Genomic DNA, 14,891 nt, shown 5'->3' with positions numbered 1-14,891 from the left:
CACGCAATGCCCTGGCTGGGCAGTTCAGTTGGTTAGCGCATCATCCATCCCTGCCAAGAATGAAGGTTGGTACCCGGTCACAGCACATGCGAGAGTCAACCAATGAACACATAAGTAAGTGGAACAACAAATGAATGTTTCTCTCTCTCCCCCTCTGTTTGTCTCTAAAATCACTTAAAAAAAATAAAAGACACTGTACACTGAGCCCCAGCCCAGTCTCCTGCAGACCTCGCAAACGCTGATGGTTCTTAACCATTCTCCAGGGCCCCAAGTTTCCCCGCAGACTTTGACTCTGTGAGCACCTTTGGGGCCCCGCTCGCCCCCGACAGAGCACTTTCTCTTGCACGGCCGCCTGCTCCCATGTCCTCTGACTACGGCTTTGCTCTCTCCCAAACGTCTCTAAAAAGTTTAGTGCGTCCTGCTGCATTTGTATTGTTCTGTATTATCTCTACTAGTCATCAGGATAAAAACCTCTGTCATCTGTGTAGGTACGTTATAGTTCCAAAAGCACTTTCATAGTCACTAGGCCATTAATCCTATAAATAAAAATAGCCTCTTATTTATCTTGTCTTCCCCACGCTGCTCAGTGCAGTACTTGACACAGGCTCCAAAGCGGTTAAAGACTGTTCTGAGGGCGCTGTGACCAGCCCCGAGAAGAGTCACATCCCTGTGTGGCAGAAGCTGAGGCGCTGAGGCTGAATGAGGAAGGCCAAGTTGCAATGTGCTTTTCCAGGTACATACCTTCCCAATAGCATTTATTAGATTCTCAGAGTTTAAAATATTAAGCACTTCGGTAAACTTCTATACTTCTATGAAATGCTACCCCAAGATCACACCAAACCCGGGGCAGCCATGTGGCAAGCGACTCATTCCGAGCTTATAGGGTTACCCCATGCCACTGAGAAACTCATCCACTCACTTGGATTTTCTGGAGCACAGTGTGGTTACCTCAGGGTCAGGGTCCACACTGAATTCCAGTCTGTATGCCTAGGGCTCAGCTCAAACCTGCAGTTGAAGGGTGACAGAGTCACTGTAACCACCACCATCTCCTGGGCCCTTGCTGTTTATGGGGCACTGTTCTGGGCAGTTCATGAATGACCTCGTTTCATTCTCACAACAGCCTTTCTCCTCCTGGTGCTATTATTTCTCCCGTCTTCTGTATGAGGAAACAGAAGCCCAGGTACATTAAGTAACTTCCCCAAGGTCAATCCACTAGCCTATGGGGAAACCAAATTTTGAACCCAAGGAATCTGACCCAGAGCCATGCTCTTAACCTTATGCTGAATTTATCCCATCTCTCCACTGATGAATTTGAGAATGAAGGAGCAGAGGCAATGCAGATGTTTTTGTTGGAGGGACAATTAACCAACCATTAACGAATCCACTCTATTATCCATAGCTACCACCAGAGTCCTTCTCAAACCGACCTCAAGTTCAGTCAGAGTACATCCACAAGTAATTTCCTGATCTACCAGGAGAAAATCCTAGTGAATAAAATGCAGAAGATTGGCTTAATTCTTTCTTAGCCAAATAAGCGATCCCAAACATCAACACTGGGAACAGGGATTTTGTCTGTCTTCTTCGCTGCTGTGCACTTAGGAGAGTGTCGGGTACATGGTGTACATTCTATGCACAACCAGTGAGTGAGAAAATTAATGAATGAAAGGTAAAATGAAAATTCCTTCAATGGCTCTGGCCAGCTTAAACTACTTTCAGTTCACATCTTTCACCTTTCACTTCATCCCCCGCCCCAGTTCCCACTCATTGTTCAGATCTCACCTAACATTTCATTTCTTCCAGGAGTCTGATCACCCCAAGATCCCCACATAGGAATTGTCAAGGCATCCCACCTCTCCCACCCCTGCCACAGCTATGTACGTGTCTGCATCCCCACTCAACAGTAAGTTCTGCCCTGGATGGTGTGGTTCAGCAGACTGAGTGCCAGCCTGTGAACCAAAGGGTTGCTGGTTCAATTCCCAGTTGGGCGTGTGCCTGGGTTGCAGGCCAGGTTGAGGTACATGAGAGGCAACCACACATTGATATTTTTCTGCCTCTTTTTCTCTCTTCCTTTCTCTCTCTCTAAAAAAAAAAAAAATTAAATCTAAAAAAAAACACACAAAAAACCAGTAAGTTCTGGAAGGCTATCTATCCTAGGCATTGAAAGTACCCAAAGGCCTTAGTAAACACTCAACCCCCACTTGCTGAATGAATGAATGAGCTCTTTTTAAACATTACCTGACAGATTAATACCCCTTTGTGATCACGTCTTCTTCCACAGGGGACTTTCAGAAGAACACCTGCTGCCGTCCTCTGGTTCTTGGGGAAGCCCTGTCTCATTCAGAGCTTGGGCCTCAGTGACTTTCTTCTGACAGTCCCTCCTGTGCAGCACAGGGGAAATCCTGGCCTAGACTCAAACTTCAGCTTTTCTCTAATTCGTTGTATGATCTTAGGCATGTTTCTTACTTTTTTTTAAGAATTTATTTATTTATCTTTAGAGGGGAAGGGAAGGAGAGAAGGAGAGAAACATCAATGTATGGTTCCCTACTGGGAGCTGGCCTGCAACCCAGGTATGTGCCCTGACTGGGAATCGAACCGTGATCGTGTGGTTCACAGGCCCGCGCTCAATCCACTGAGCTATACCAGCCAGGGCTACTTTTTAGTTGGAATATAAACCAATATAAAACTCACCTCTCCCGAATGTAGAGGAGGAAAGAGATAATTTTATCATTACCAATTTTCTCCAGGGACAGGAAGAGAAGAAAGTAAAGATAATGTTTTACAAGCTACAGGTGGACGCACTCACTGCCAGCAGCCATCCCCTTGCCTTTCTCGGGACTCGAATCTTTGCTCAGGCAGCCCCTCTCCCCCTTCCTTGGCGTAATCATCTGTGACAGCACAGTCAAAATTGCACTTCAGAAAATTTGCCAGTCCCTGGAACCACTCTGTCTTTCAAAGTCTCTTGTCAGGGAACTGTATCTATCTTTTCGCATAATTTAAAAAAAATCTGCCTTCCTGAAGTCTACATTGGAAATCTGACATCCCTGGTTATGTTTTTTTTTTGGGGGGGCGGGGAATACAGTTGCCTTCTCTTAGGTCCTTCTAATATCCAATTTGCAAGCAACCCCTCTGTTCTTGGTCCCAGTGGTCCAGGTCAGAAATGGGACAGACACTTTGCGTTCAGAAAAGCAGGGCTCTCAGCAGAGGTCTCCGTAGTTGAAGGGCTCCGTGGTTACTCTTATCTCACTCAGTTCAGGGTTAGTTTGTGACCTGAGATGAGAAGAGTGCACATCTATTTCTTCTAACTGGCAAAGTAAGTGTAGGGTTTCCCCCAAATGGAAACTCCTTGATTCTTTCCTTCTTTCCCCTCACCCTTATGACCTCTGGTTTGCTGCCAAGAAGCACAACCAGACTTAGAAAAAGACTTGGCTGGAGAGGGTGCCTCCACAGAAGCTTATTCCCTGTGGGCATGAGCAGCTCACATTCCTGGAACCCACCTCCACTGTGGTGAGGACAGAGAAAGAGGAGATAAAGTCAAAACCTAACATCTATATTTCTAACCTCTACCCCACAGGGCCAGAAACTTAGAATAAGGCACAAAACATAGTTAGGAACTGCTAAGAAGAAACTACTGCTCAGGAGGTTAGTCTTGCAATGACTAGGGTTGGCTAGGGTTGAGAAAGAAAAGTCCAGAAAGTAAAAAGTTGAGCAATGTTTTCAAGGAATGGGGGCAGGCATAATCGAGTTAAGGTTCAAGGAGAGCAGTTTCTAAAGAGGTAAATGAGCTTTGTCTTCTCTTTGAAATACTATGGGGACTCTGCCAGGTAAGACTTTCTATAGGAAGTTCTCAGGAAGAGGAAGGAGTAATTGTTAAAGATTCCTTCAGCCTCGGGTTCTCTATTCTGCCTCAGGACTATTGAAAATCTCTCTCTCTTCTTCTCTGTACCTTGAGGGTCTCTGTCCCAAAGCTTTCTCAACTACTTATCTTTTAAGTACAAATGATGCCTTCTCTGTCCTTAATCTCTTTAACCAGGAGATTTGGGGAGTGAATTCCATCACCAATGTTCTGAGAACAGAATTTACCAACAATAAAACCACTGAGAGGGTCGACACACATGCATGATACTAAAGTGCCAAAGGACAGGTCCTTCCACCACTAATCTTGGGATCTGTAGGGCAAACATAAAGTTTCAGCAGTGCTAACAACTGTGTGATTTCTTATGGAAATGACCTCCAAGGTCCTTTCCAGTTGTGACACTATGTGATCATAGGAAATGCAAGAATAGTCTTTTATTTTATAAAACAGATACGGAAATTCCAAAACAAAAGATTTGCCTTGATTCTCCCAGGGCCCCCGGGGCCCAAATTTGCCCAGAAGGTGGCAAAATTACTTGTTTGATTATCCCCAGTCTTCTTAAGCCAAAGGCAAGGAAATGACGGAGAAAGCAGAGAAAGGCCATTAAGGCAGGAGCCCGAGGAATTCACACACAAGTGCCTCAACTCTCATACAACTGGAAACAAAGGAGATGCTGTGCTGGGCTGGGGCTGGGCCCCTGTCCTTCAGAAGTTTATCATGAGGTATGTCCAGTCTGGTGACATCTCATGGGCATTCCAGCCAAGGAATCCAGTGTGAATGAATTCTGCACCTCTGCTTCCCCTTCTGCTCCCCCAAGTCCCAATGCCCACCTGATAGCACCATCAAAGTTACAAGGAGAGGGTGAGACGGCTTGCTTCAAAGCACTCCTGTCGTTTACCCGCTGGCTGACGTGAGCACTGGCTATGGCATTCGTTGCCACTTTCACACCACCCTGTCTATAGAGAGCAGCCAGTCTTTGAGGAGTGTATGTTTCTCCCCAGGTCCCTACGAATACCATTGAGCAACCCTTTCTTCTCTCTCAATTCCCATCTAGCCAATCCTATTCAAAGAGAAATACGCAAAGAACACTTACCTCAGTATTCTTACATTGTTCTTCCCTTGGCCAGAAAGGAAAGGTTCTGGAACATTCTCTGTTCCATGTTCTTTTCCTCCCACCCCTCCCCCCGGCTCTACCAGCTCTCCTTCACTTGTCACCAAGGTAAACTCAGGATGAATAACTGACATTTGTAGTTTTTATAGTACATGCTTTTTCATGCATGTTTTTGCAGATGTGATTTTATTTAGTTCATGGAAAGCAGTACATTTCACCCATAAAACAATCCCGTGAGCCAAGAGCACTATTTTTTTCCTACTTTATAAATATGCAAACTAAGGTGTAGACAGGTTCACAAGTTGTCCATGCTCATGCAGCACGTAAGTCACACCAGGACTCAAAGCCAGCCAGGCCTTTTGACACTGAATTTACCCACTGTTTGCTCTGCTACTCCACATTATCATGTCCAAGTTCACATCCTGGAAGCATGAGGAGCCTGAAGTATATGGCCAGTTACAAGCCCTCAAAGGAAACAGAGACCCTTTGTCTTTCTCCCTGCTGGCCTGAGTAGAGATGTCCAGACTGAAAGACCACAGACATGAGACACCCGCAAAGTGGCAGGTGGGCTAAGGGAGCCGCACAGTGGGAACCAAAGGCCCACAGGGTGTGGGAGATCTGCCACAGCACCACTAGGTCACAGCAAACACGTAGGACGTCCAGGCCATGGGGCAACCCCAAAGGAGCACCTCAGGGAGAGGCCGGAGAGGCCTCCCTCATCCATGCTTCCAGAGAGAGGGCATTGGACACACTCCCTCTGGCCAGGGCTGAGAGCTTGAGCAGATGCAGGCACACACACCCATGCACACTCAGCAGCAAATTCAGAGCCATGGAAATTAAACCTTGGGCTCACCCAAAGACCCAAGGAGTGGCAACCACCAGCTTCTCAGACGCTGGCTGCCAGGCGGAGCTATAAAATGTGCCTCGACTTAATTTTTCCATGGACACAACCCACATGGGCCTGCCAGGCTCCAGAGGAGCTGCAAATTCTGAGGCCTCGGAACTGCTCTGCTCTGGGATCCACAGCTAGAGCCGGGGAGGGAGTATCTGGGAGTCAGAGTCACCACCTCTGGGGCTACTTCTCCTCCAGTACCTTTCCAAGGTCCAATTGGGCAATAGAGTAAGTTTTCATTCAGCAAACTGCTACAGGGTTGGAATTCAATGCAAACTGCTTACGTCTGTTTGGCCAGGTCCCAGTCAGGTAGTTTAGAGACAGGAGGGGCGGTGTTGGCCCACTTTTTGGAGCAGGAGTAGCTGTGTGCTAAAGAATTTGGTGCCATGCTGGGACCAGCCAGACTAGGGGACAAAAATTCCCCAATAGAATAGAAAAAAAACCATCAGGGCAGACAGAGACAATAGATTCCATTCCAGTCTGGTTGGAGAGGGATGAGGGGGTGGAGGTGCAGAGAGAGAAGGTTGGCCTGAAGGAGCAAGGGCAATGGCAGATCCACCGCACACAACACAGCCCTCAGCCAAGGAGGGTGTGTGCACTCACGAATCTCATACATTTATAACCTCTTCTCCCGACCCAGGACCCCCTGCTCGGCCGCTGCACTCCCCACCATACCCCACCCCACCCCACCCACTCCAGCTGGCCAGCCTCCCTTGCGCTTCCTGCTACTGCGTGGCTCTCTAGTATCAAAGCCACCGCTGTCGCTGTCGGGAAGCTGAAAATGAGAGACAAGTACAGGCCAGAAGATCAGCGCTTCTCCGGAGGGCAGGGACCTAGGGCCTTGAAGGGTCCCTCTCCCAGGCTTTCTCCTTTTGCTGCAGTACCCTTATAAGGGAGAAACCAAGTCTACCATCGTCTGGATTTTTAAAAAATGTATATATTCACCAGGCTAGATAATGACTTTTTACCCGTTGCAGGAGAAAGCACCATCTCCACTACCCCACGCCAGGGCAGGTTTTGCATTTTGTTTCTCCTCTTAAATAAATAAACAAACAAACAAACAAACCATTGGTTGGTTCAGATCTTCTAACAGCTGGGAGCCAGGAAGTGTGTTTAAGAGGGAAAGGGGTGGGGAAGGGCGGCCGCGGGCTCCAGATGCCCCAAAACTGCTGGAGCGGGGTTGGCGGGGGTGGTGAGCAGACAACCTGCTCCGCGCTGCGTACTGGAGCTGTCGCCCCCACGGCATCTGCGGCTCAGCACGCGCGGGCACCCTTGGCTCTTGCTATTGTTGTGCCTCGGCTGTTGCCATGTTAGAGGGACAGCCCTTGACCTCCGTCCCCTCCGTGCCGGGCCGTGCCCCTGGGCGGTTGCTCTCAACCGTGTGTGCGTCCTACCTGTGCTCCCCGCCGGTTCTCCTCCGAGAACAAGTCGCGACGGCAGCAGCTCGCCCCGCAGTTCCCGGCAGCCTCGGCTCTGGCCCCGCGCTGGCGACAGCCCCTCCGCGCCACCCGTCTCCCGGCTCAGCGCTCCCGAGCAGCTGGGAAGCAGGAAGGGACGCCGGGACCAGCTCTAGGGGAAGAAAGTCCTCTTGGCCCGGAGCGTGCGCAGCCGGCAGTCAAGCAACCCCGCGGGAGACAATAGCGGGAGCAGCGGACGAGAGCACAGAGGCCATCTCCCGGGGACCCAGGGCACTGCACGGCGACGCGAGGTTCGGCCACACAGCCCGGCCAGCGCAGGACAGCATTGGACCCGCGGCCCCCACGCGCCTGCTCTAGCCCCGGCCCCCGGGGCGAACTCGCGGAATCCCAGCGGCAGGCGGGGCGGGCCCGCAGCTCTGACTGCTTTCCACCCCTTCCCCTGCTCTCCCCTCCCGCCCCCAGTCTCTCTCCTCCACCCCTTCTCCTCCCCCACTCTCCTGTCTCCTCCCCTTCCCTTCTCTCTTCCCTCCACCTCATCCTCTCGTCGACCTCTCCTCCCCTTCCCCCCTTACCTCTCCCCTCCCCTCCCCCCGTCTTCCCTCCCCTCTTCTCCTCTCCTCTCTGCTCCTCATTCTCCCACCCCTCCCCTAGTATCCCCTCCCAACTCTCCCCTCCCCTTCTCCTCTACCTCCCCTCCCCTCCCTTAGTCTCCTTTTTCCCACTCTACCCTCCCTTCCAACTCCCTCCCTACCCGCCAGTGCGCCTGGAGGAGAAACGCGCCAGCGGCAAGTTTTGCTTGGAAAACCCAAGAGCCACGATTTCCCCTTCCCACTCGGGTGAGGGTTTTTGCAGATGGTTGTGACTTTTTCCCTTTGCACAGTGTCAAATGAACGCCAAGTCGTTCTGCTGGAAATGATAGGACAGAGTTTTGAGGTTCCGTTATCCTTTTGAGGAATTTCCCCAATCTTTAAGATAGCGATGCCCGAAAGAGCCCCTACTTGAGGCCTGAGGTCAAGTTGAAGAGCAGCTGCATCGTCGTTGTCACATTCAGGCTCCTCGGTTTTTCTTTTTGCCCAAGTGGGTCGTCGGCCCTGAGCCTCAGAATAGGAATCAACAACCTGAGAGGGAAGGCTCGTGGCAGATCCTCCAAGCCACTTATGGTTTAAAAAAAAAAAAAAAAACCTCTTTCGTGCAATATGTCATACCCTCATATTTAACATTTTTTGGCTCTAAGTACCTTTCTTTGAATGTTGGTCTATAGAATTTAACAAGAGGCTCTACCCAAAAGAAACCAATAGGTGACCAGCGCCTCCTCTGCATTTGGTTTGCATAATAACTGTGATCTATGATCTCAAAGTACGTTTTCCTCAAAGCATGAAATTTGTTTTCCCCCAGGATCCTCCTCCTTTCTTTCCAGGCTGAGGAGATCAGCACCGGTTCTCAACCTTTCTCCACTGCAATCCCCTCAAGGTACTCAGGGTCTCAAGAATCCTAGGCTCCTTCAGATGCCCCCGACTCCCCAGCCAGCATTCCTATGAGAACATCTGCCAACCAACCTTCCTCTTCCCTGGCCTCAAGGAAATATTTGTTATGGTGCTACTGTTACAGTCTATTTTGGGTTTGCTAGAGTGTTAAAAAAAAAAAGACAAAGGTGTCAGAAAGGCCTTTAAAAAATTTCCTCTTTATTATGAAACTGCAACTCAACACAGGTCTTGGAGTCAGAGTAGCACAGTTGCTAGAGCCTCCAGAACTCAGTAAGAGGGTAACTGTGGGGAAGGGAATTGGAATGCCCAAAGGAAGACCTACAGAAGGAGAAAGCATTTAAAAAGTGACTTCAGGATTCAGAATGATTTCTTGGGAAATGCTTCATTCTCATAAAAGACGAAATCTGGGCAAATGGAAAGGACTGTTAATCACAGGCAACCCTGAGTGAAGCAAGGGGAGAGGTGCATGCAGGGGACCAAGGCCTGTAGCGCTCTCTACTCATGGGGACGTGAGCTCGGGTAGACCGCTTGGCCCCTGAGTGTCGGTAAAATATCAGCCTCACCTCCCACTCAGGCTGTCGCGAAGATCAAGTGAGAGAATGAATGTAGGTGAACCACTTTGATGTGGACAGGCAGCGTGCTCTGCACCTATGTCATAATGTACATATGATCCTATTCCGGATCCTCAAGAACCACAGGGGATAAACACGCATTTACTCACTCGCTCACTCTTTTACCACTTACTCAGAATACGAACATTCACGCCAGCTTCCTCTGTGCCTGTTATCAGGCTAAGCTCAGAAGCCTGGGAGAACAGAGCAGCGCAGGGGCCATCAGTGCTTCAGTGTCGCTGGAGTGAGAAGTCTGAGAGGGAGTAGGTCTTGGCTGTTGGATCACATCGAAGGGTTTCTGATATGTTTCATCAGGGAGAAAATTTTGTTATAAGGGAAACCAGGGCAGGCCAATAAGTTTAGATTTTGTCCTGTAGGTGTCGGAGAACCCAGCGTGTAGACAAGTGGAGCCTGGAGTGATGTGATTAGAAAAAAACTCCTGGTGTATTACCCAGAAAGATTTGGAAGATGTGCTGTGTGTCTTCCCTTAGCCCCTCAGATCCAGCCTGGGCCCTCTCGCTTTCTTGTAGGGGTGGGCCAACGGAAGCCTTGAGAGGAGACTGGGAGGAGGGAGGCCAGGAAGGCATGAATATTTATCCCCCAGGATCTCTCTCTTTGGGGTCACTGCGCTCTGGCTGCCATCCTCAACTCAAAATCACAGCTCCTTCCAGGTGGTTGTGGGTATGATCCCTGGTCGGGGCACATAAAGGAATTGAGAGCACATACAAGCATCTAAGTGGAATAGTAGGTTGATGTCTCTCTCTCTCTCTCTCTCTGATCAATGCATAAAAATTTTTAAAGCTCTATAAACAAAAATAAAAAATAAGAAAGGAATCAACCAATGAATGCATAAGTAAGTGGAACTGATGTTTCTCTGTCTCCCTTCTTCTCTCTCTCTCTCAAACCAATAAAAAAAAATTGAAAACAAAATAGAATTACTCCCACTGCCCCCAGCAGACACCTTATAGACACCTTGGGAAATGGGGCAGGTGGTGACGTTCACTAGGTGAGGGGCAGAGCCCAGGTTTTGGGAAGCAAGCATGAGTGTAATTTTGGGTGTGTTGGACTTGCAGTGTCTATAGATTGTTTAGGTGAAGACGTCTTATAGGCAGTGGGTTTCTGAAATGAAACTCAGAGTAAAGGTGTGGTCAAGGAATATCAATTTTGTGCTCTTCACATTATAGGTGGCCAACAAAGTTATGGGCATGGATGAGGTCACCTAAATGAGTATAGAGAGGAAGAAAGAGACTTGCAAAAGAAATCAAGAAAAAACAACCAAGTCGATAGAAAAACTGAGACCACAGAGTTTCAGAAAGGAGGTTGAGAGAAAGTATTAGGAAAGAGTGATGGGAACACGAGTGTAGCAGGGACATTCAGGGGAACAAGGCTAAAAATTGCCCTTTGGCCCTGATCAGTGTGACTTGGTTGGGCGCTGGCCTGCAAAGTGAAAGGTCACCTGTTCAAAGGTCAGGGCACATGCCTGGGTTTTGGAGGTTCAGTCCCCGGTCAGGGTGCATATGAGAGGCAACCAATCGCTGTTTCTCTCTCACATCGATGTTCCTTACCCTTTCCCTTCCCCTCTCTCTAAAAATAAATAAATAAAATCTTAAAAAATACTAAGAAGGCCACCAGCACCAGTGGTATGAGAACAGTCATAGTTTAACCAGGCCCCAGCGGGTGAATGAGCAAAGGAGACACATGAATACAGATCACTCTTCCTAGAAGCTCGGCAGTTAATTGCAGAGCAGTGAACAGGGGGAATGCAGAATCAAGGGGAAGATTTTTGTTATGTCTTTTCTTTTTCAGATGGGAAAGCCTTAAACATGCTCATATGTTGAGGGGGAAGATAAAGGAGATGGGGAGGTGATACTGAAAAATGCCCCAGACAAGACTGGACCTGGGCACAGGAGGGTGGAGCTGCCTGGGTTGTCTTTGGGAGAAAGAGTGCACAAGCCGATGCGTAGTGTAAACCTAGCAGAAGTTGAGAGAAGGGTTTGCTACCTGACAGTCTCTGAGAGAGGAGGGGTCAGGGTGGGGTCTGGGTGGGGTTGAGGATTAAGGAGAATGGTTAGGGTTCAAAAGCCACTGAAAGAAATGAGAGTGGTAGCTTGTTAGAGAAATAGAATTGTCAGCAGAGTTGAGGATGTGGCTGGGATCAGATATTCCAACATGCAGTGGCTTCGATATGAATATTTTTATCATTTTCTCCTGCAGCTCCGGGAAGCTCAGATGTGGAATGTTGAATCAGGGTTGGGGGTTGTAGAACAGGTACAGCTGAAGGGTAAAGGGGAAAGAGGGTCCCTGACAAAAGAGGAGGTGCCCAAGGAGGAACATGAAACTGGGGAAAGGCTGTAAATCTTTTTCTTTAATTTTGTTTATTTATTTTTAGACAGAGGGGAGGGGAAGGAGAAAGAAAAGGAGAGAAACGTTGATGTGACTCTCACACACACCCAGACCGGTGGACTAACCCACATCCCAGGACCAGGAATGGAATCAGTGACTTTTTGCCTTGTGGAACAAGGCTCAGCCAGTTGAGCCATAGCAGTCAGGCCAAGGCTGTGAAACTTGAAGGAGGGGGAGTTAGAAGATTGGGCTACCTCACATACCGTTCCCCTCCAGACTTTTCTCCAACACCCCAGCAAAAGTGATCTTTCTAAAGCAAACATCTGCTTCTCTTGCTAAAAATCTACTAACATATAAGCTCCATAAAGGCAGGCACTTTTTACTTTGATTTTTAAACTTCTGTATTCCTAGAGCCTAGTACATTTCCTGGCACATAACACATGCTCAATAAAATTTATTGAATGGAAGGCTCCATGGAGCTCTCAGCTACAGTTCAGACTCCTTGAGAAAGTTAACAAAGCCTCTCACAATCTGGCCCTTGTTTTTTAAAAATTAATTAATTAATCTTTAGAGGGGAAGGGAAGGAGAGAGGGAGAGAAGTATCAATGTATGGTTGCCTCTCGTGAGTTCCCTGCTGGGAACTGGCCTGCAACCCAGACATATGCCCTGACTGGGAATCGAACCACGATCCTCTGGTTCACAGGCCCACGCTCAATCCACTGAGCTACACCAGCCAGGGCTGGCCCTTGCTTTTAACTGTAGCCTTGGAGGAGAGGAATTTTGTCTTGTTTGCCTTTGTCTCCTCAAAACAGCATCTGCCACGCAGTAGGCACTCAATAAATGTGGGTTGAATAAATAACTCTCTCCTGCATTTAAGCACCTACTTCAGGCTTTGCTCTTACCAAACTCCTCACAGTTCCAAGAATAGGGACTGTTCTCACCAAGGACTTTTCTACAAGCTTTTCCCACTGCCTGGAAAGGGCCTCCTACCCGCCAGCCCTCCTTCTACCACCCCGCGTGGTTGTTTTTCTACAGGGTACGCAGAATAGTAGCTTCCCAAAGGAGGAATGTCCAAAATGTCTGCTTCCCAATCCCTGGAACCTGTGAACAGGTCATCCTAAATGGTGAAAAGATCGTGCAGATGTGATTAAGTTAAAGGTCCTGAGATGAAGAGAGTATCCAGGATTACCCAAGTGAGCCCAATTTAATCACGAGAGTCCTTAAAAGTAGAATAGCTTTCTCAGTTAAGTCAGAGGGAGATGTGACGATAGAAGAATAGTAAGAAGGATACAACATTGCTCACTTTAATGTCGGAGAATGAAGATCCTGAGTCAAGTAATGTGAGCTGTTTCTAGAAACTGAAAAAGGTAAGGAAACAAATTCTTCTGTAGAGCCTTTAGAAAGGAACAAAGTCTGTGGAAATTTCAATTTTAGCCCAGTGGGGTCCATGTTGGGCTTCTGATCTAAACTGTGTTATAGACTCCTGTTATTTTAATCCACTAAATTTGTGGCAATTTATTACAGCAGCAATAGCAAACTAATACAACTACAACTAGTTTTCCAGGAAGCTTCCCCAGAGTGCCTTCTAAGGCTCTCTAGACATACCCAATAACTGCCTGGATTGCAGCACTAATCACAGTGTTGGATTATTTGTTTGCGTTTGTCTGAATTGGAGAGGGAATGGAAGAAAAGGGTAACTAGACTATAAGCTTCTTAAGGACAAGGAAATCTCTGTTGGGTTTACCTTTCAATTTCTAGGCCTAATTTATTGCCTGATCCAAAGCTGGTGCTCAATAAAGACGTGGTGAATGAGTGAATGAATGAAGACCTGGATTTAGTTCACAGGAAGGGAGTGACCAAGCTCAACAATGGAGCACTTGAGAATTTAAGGCTTCAGTAGTAATAACAAGAAGGAGGTTATCAGTCAGGGAGCAAGTGGGTGAAATGAATGGGAGGAGAAGGTGATTGAATCTATTTACCTGTGTTATGTTCTCTCAGGGTACTGCTGTGTGTAGCTAATCTATAAAACAAATTCGAGCTAAAATTGAAAAAGGCAATGTTTGGCCCTGCCCTAGCTCAGAGGATTGAGTGAGGGCCTGTGAACCAATCGCCACTGGTTTGATTCCCAGTCAGAATCAAACCCACGTGCCTGGGTTGCAGGCCAGTAAGGGGCACGTCAGAGGCAACCACACATTGATGTTTCTCTCCCTCTTTCCCTTACCCTCCCTCTAAAAATAAACAAAATCTTTATTTTAAAAAAAAGGCAATGTTTGTACCATTTTCACTTTAAAACTCTTCAGTATACTTTCTTCAAAAAGATTCAAGTATCTTTGAAAGATGAATGGATATTGGAGATGGGGTAAGGGTGCTCTGTAAATATTTGGTCGTTAGATTGATTTACTCTTACTGGCGTTGAAATTAGTCCCTCTTCTCCCCAAGTCTTTTCACCCAGAACATTTGAGGGCTTTTGCCAGTATCTGAGCTTTTGATTCTGCTAAGATTCTTGGTCTGTACTGTTAGAGGACAGTGGTGGAAGAGAGGTTGAAGGGCTCATCAGAAACCCAGATTGCTCACACAACACACACACACACACACACACACACACACACACACACTTCTGTACCACACGTTTTCCCAGTGCCTTGTAATGGCCTCTGTCAGGATGGCCGGGGTAGGACAAAATGGCAGGTGAACTACAACCTGGAAAAGACGCTGACATCAAACCAGAGAGCCGAAAGGGCGGGCTCTGCCAAAACAGACATCCGCATAGCAACCTGAGCCCGAGGAGAACCACCAATGATACACTGCGGCTTTGTTCAAAGGGGACCAATCCCCAGCTCCCACGAAGACAGCCAACCAAGATAAAACACCGCCACATTCCCTGCTTGGGCGTGACTTTCCCCGGCCCCGCTCTGCGGAAGGGGAACCTTGCCCAGGTGCGCAAACTCCAATAAAGTTCTATACTGCCTAACTTTGTGGCTGATTTGACATTTCTTCCTCAGCGGAGCCTAAGAAAACCTTTCAGTCTCAATTCTGAAGACTATACAGTGATAATAGACATCTTGGTCTCTGAGTAGGCAGCTATACTTGATGTTGGTTTGGGGAGCCCTGGAAAAGCCTCTTGAAATTAAACTTTTCCCGCTGGCCTAAAATTCCACCATTGGATGTGTGCTTTCTGA

The 14,891-nt window shown here is 47.9% G+C and overlaps 1 protein-coding gene across 5 annotated transcripts in view; it reads right to left on the bottom strand.

Annotated features, from left to right (window-relative positions):
- Positions 1-7,695, bottom strand: part of PIK3C2B (phosphatidylinositol-4-phosphate 3-kinase catalytic subunit type 2 beta) — a 63,351-nt gene extending 55,656 nt beyond the window's left edge. For 2 of the 5 annotated variants that reach the window (XM_037067212.1, XM_037067217.1), the window contains exon 1: positions 7,251-7,695. The gene's annotated coding sequence lies outside the window, so the exon portion shown is untranslated. Of the gene's footprint in view, positions 1-4,946; positions 5,315-5,339; positions 5,772-6,550 lie in introns of those variants that run through there. The other 3 variants (XM_037067214.1, XM_037067215.1, XM_037067216.1) reach the window with 3 other exon arrangements.
- Between the last annotated feature and the right edge of the window lie 7,196 nt (positions 7,696-14,891).

This window comes from Sturnira hondurensis, unplaced genomic scaffold, assembly GCF_014824575.4.
Source record: "Sturnira hondurensis isolate 20B ecotype Veracruz unplaced genomic scaffold, ASM1482457v3 Scaffold0017082, whole genome shotgun sequence".
Lineage (NCBI taxonomy): Eukaryota > Metazoa > Chordata > Mammalia > Chiroptera > Phyllostomidae > Sturnira > Sturnira hondurensis.
The sequence above is the reverse complement of the archived record's forward strand: the minus strand, read 5'-3'. Positions and strand labels throughout refer to the sequence as shown.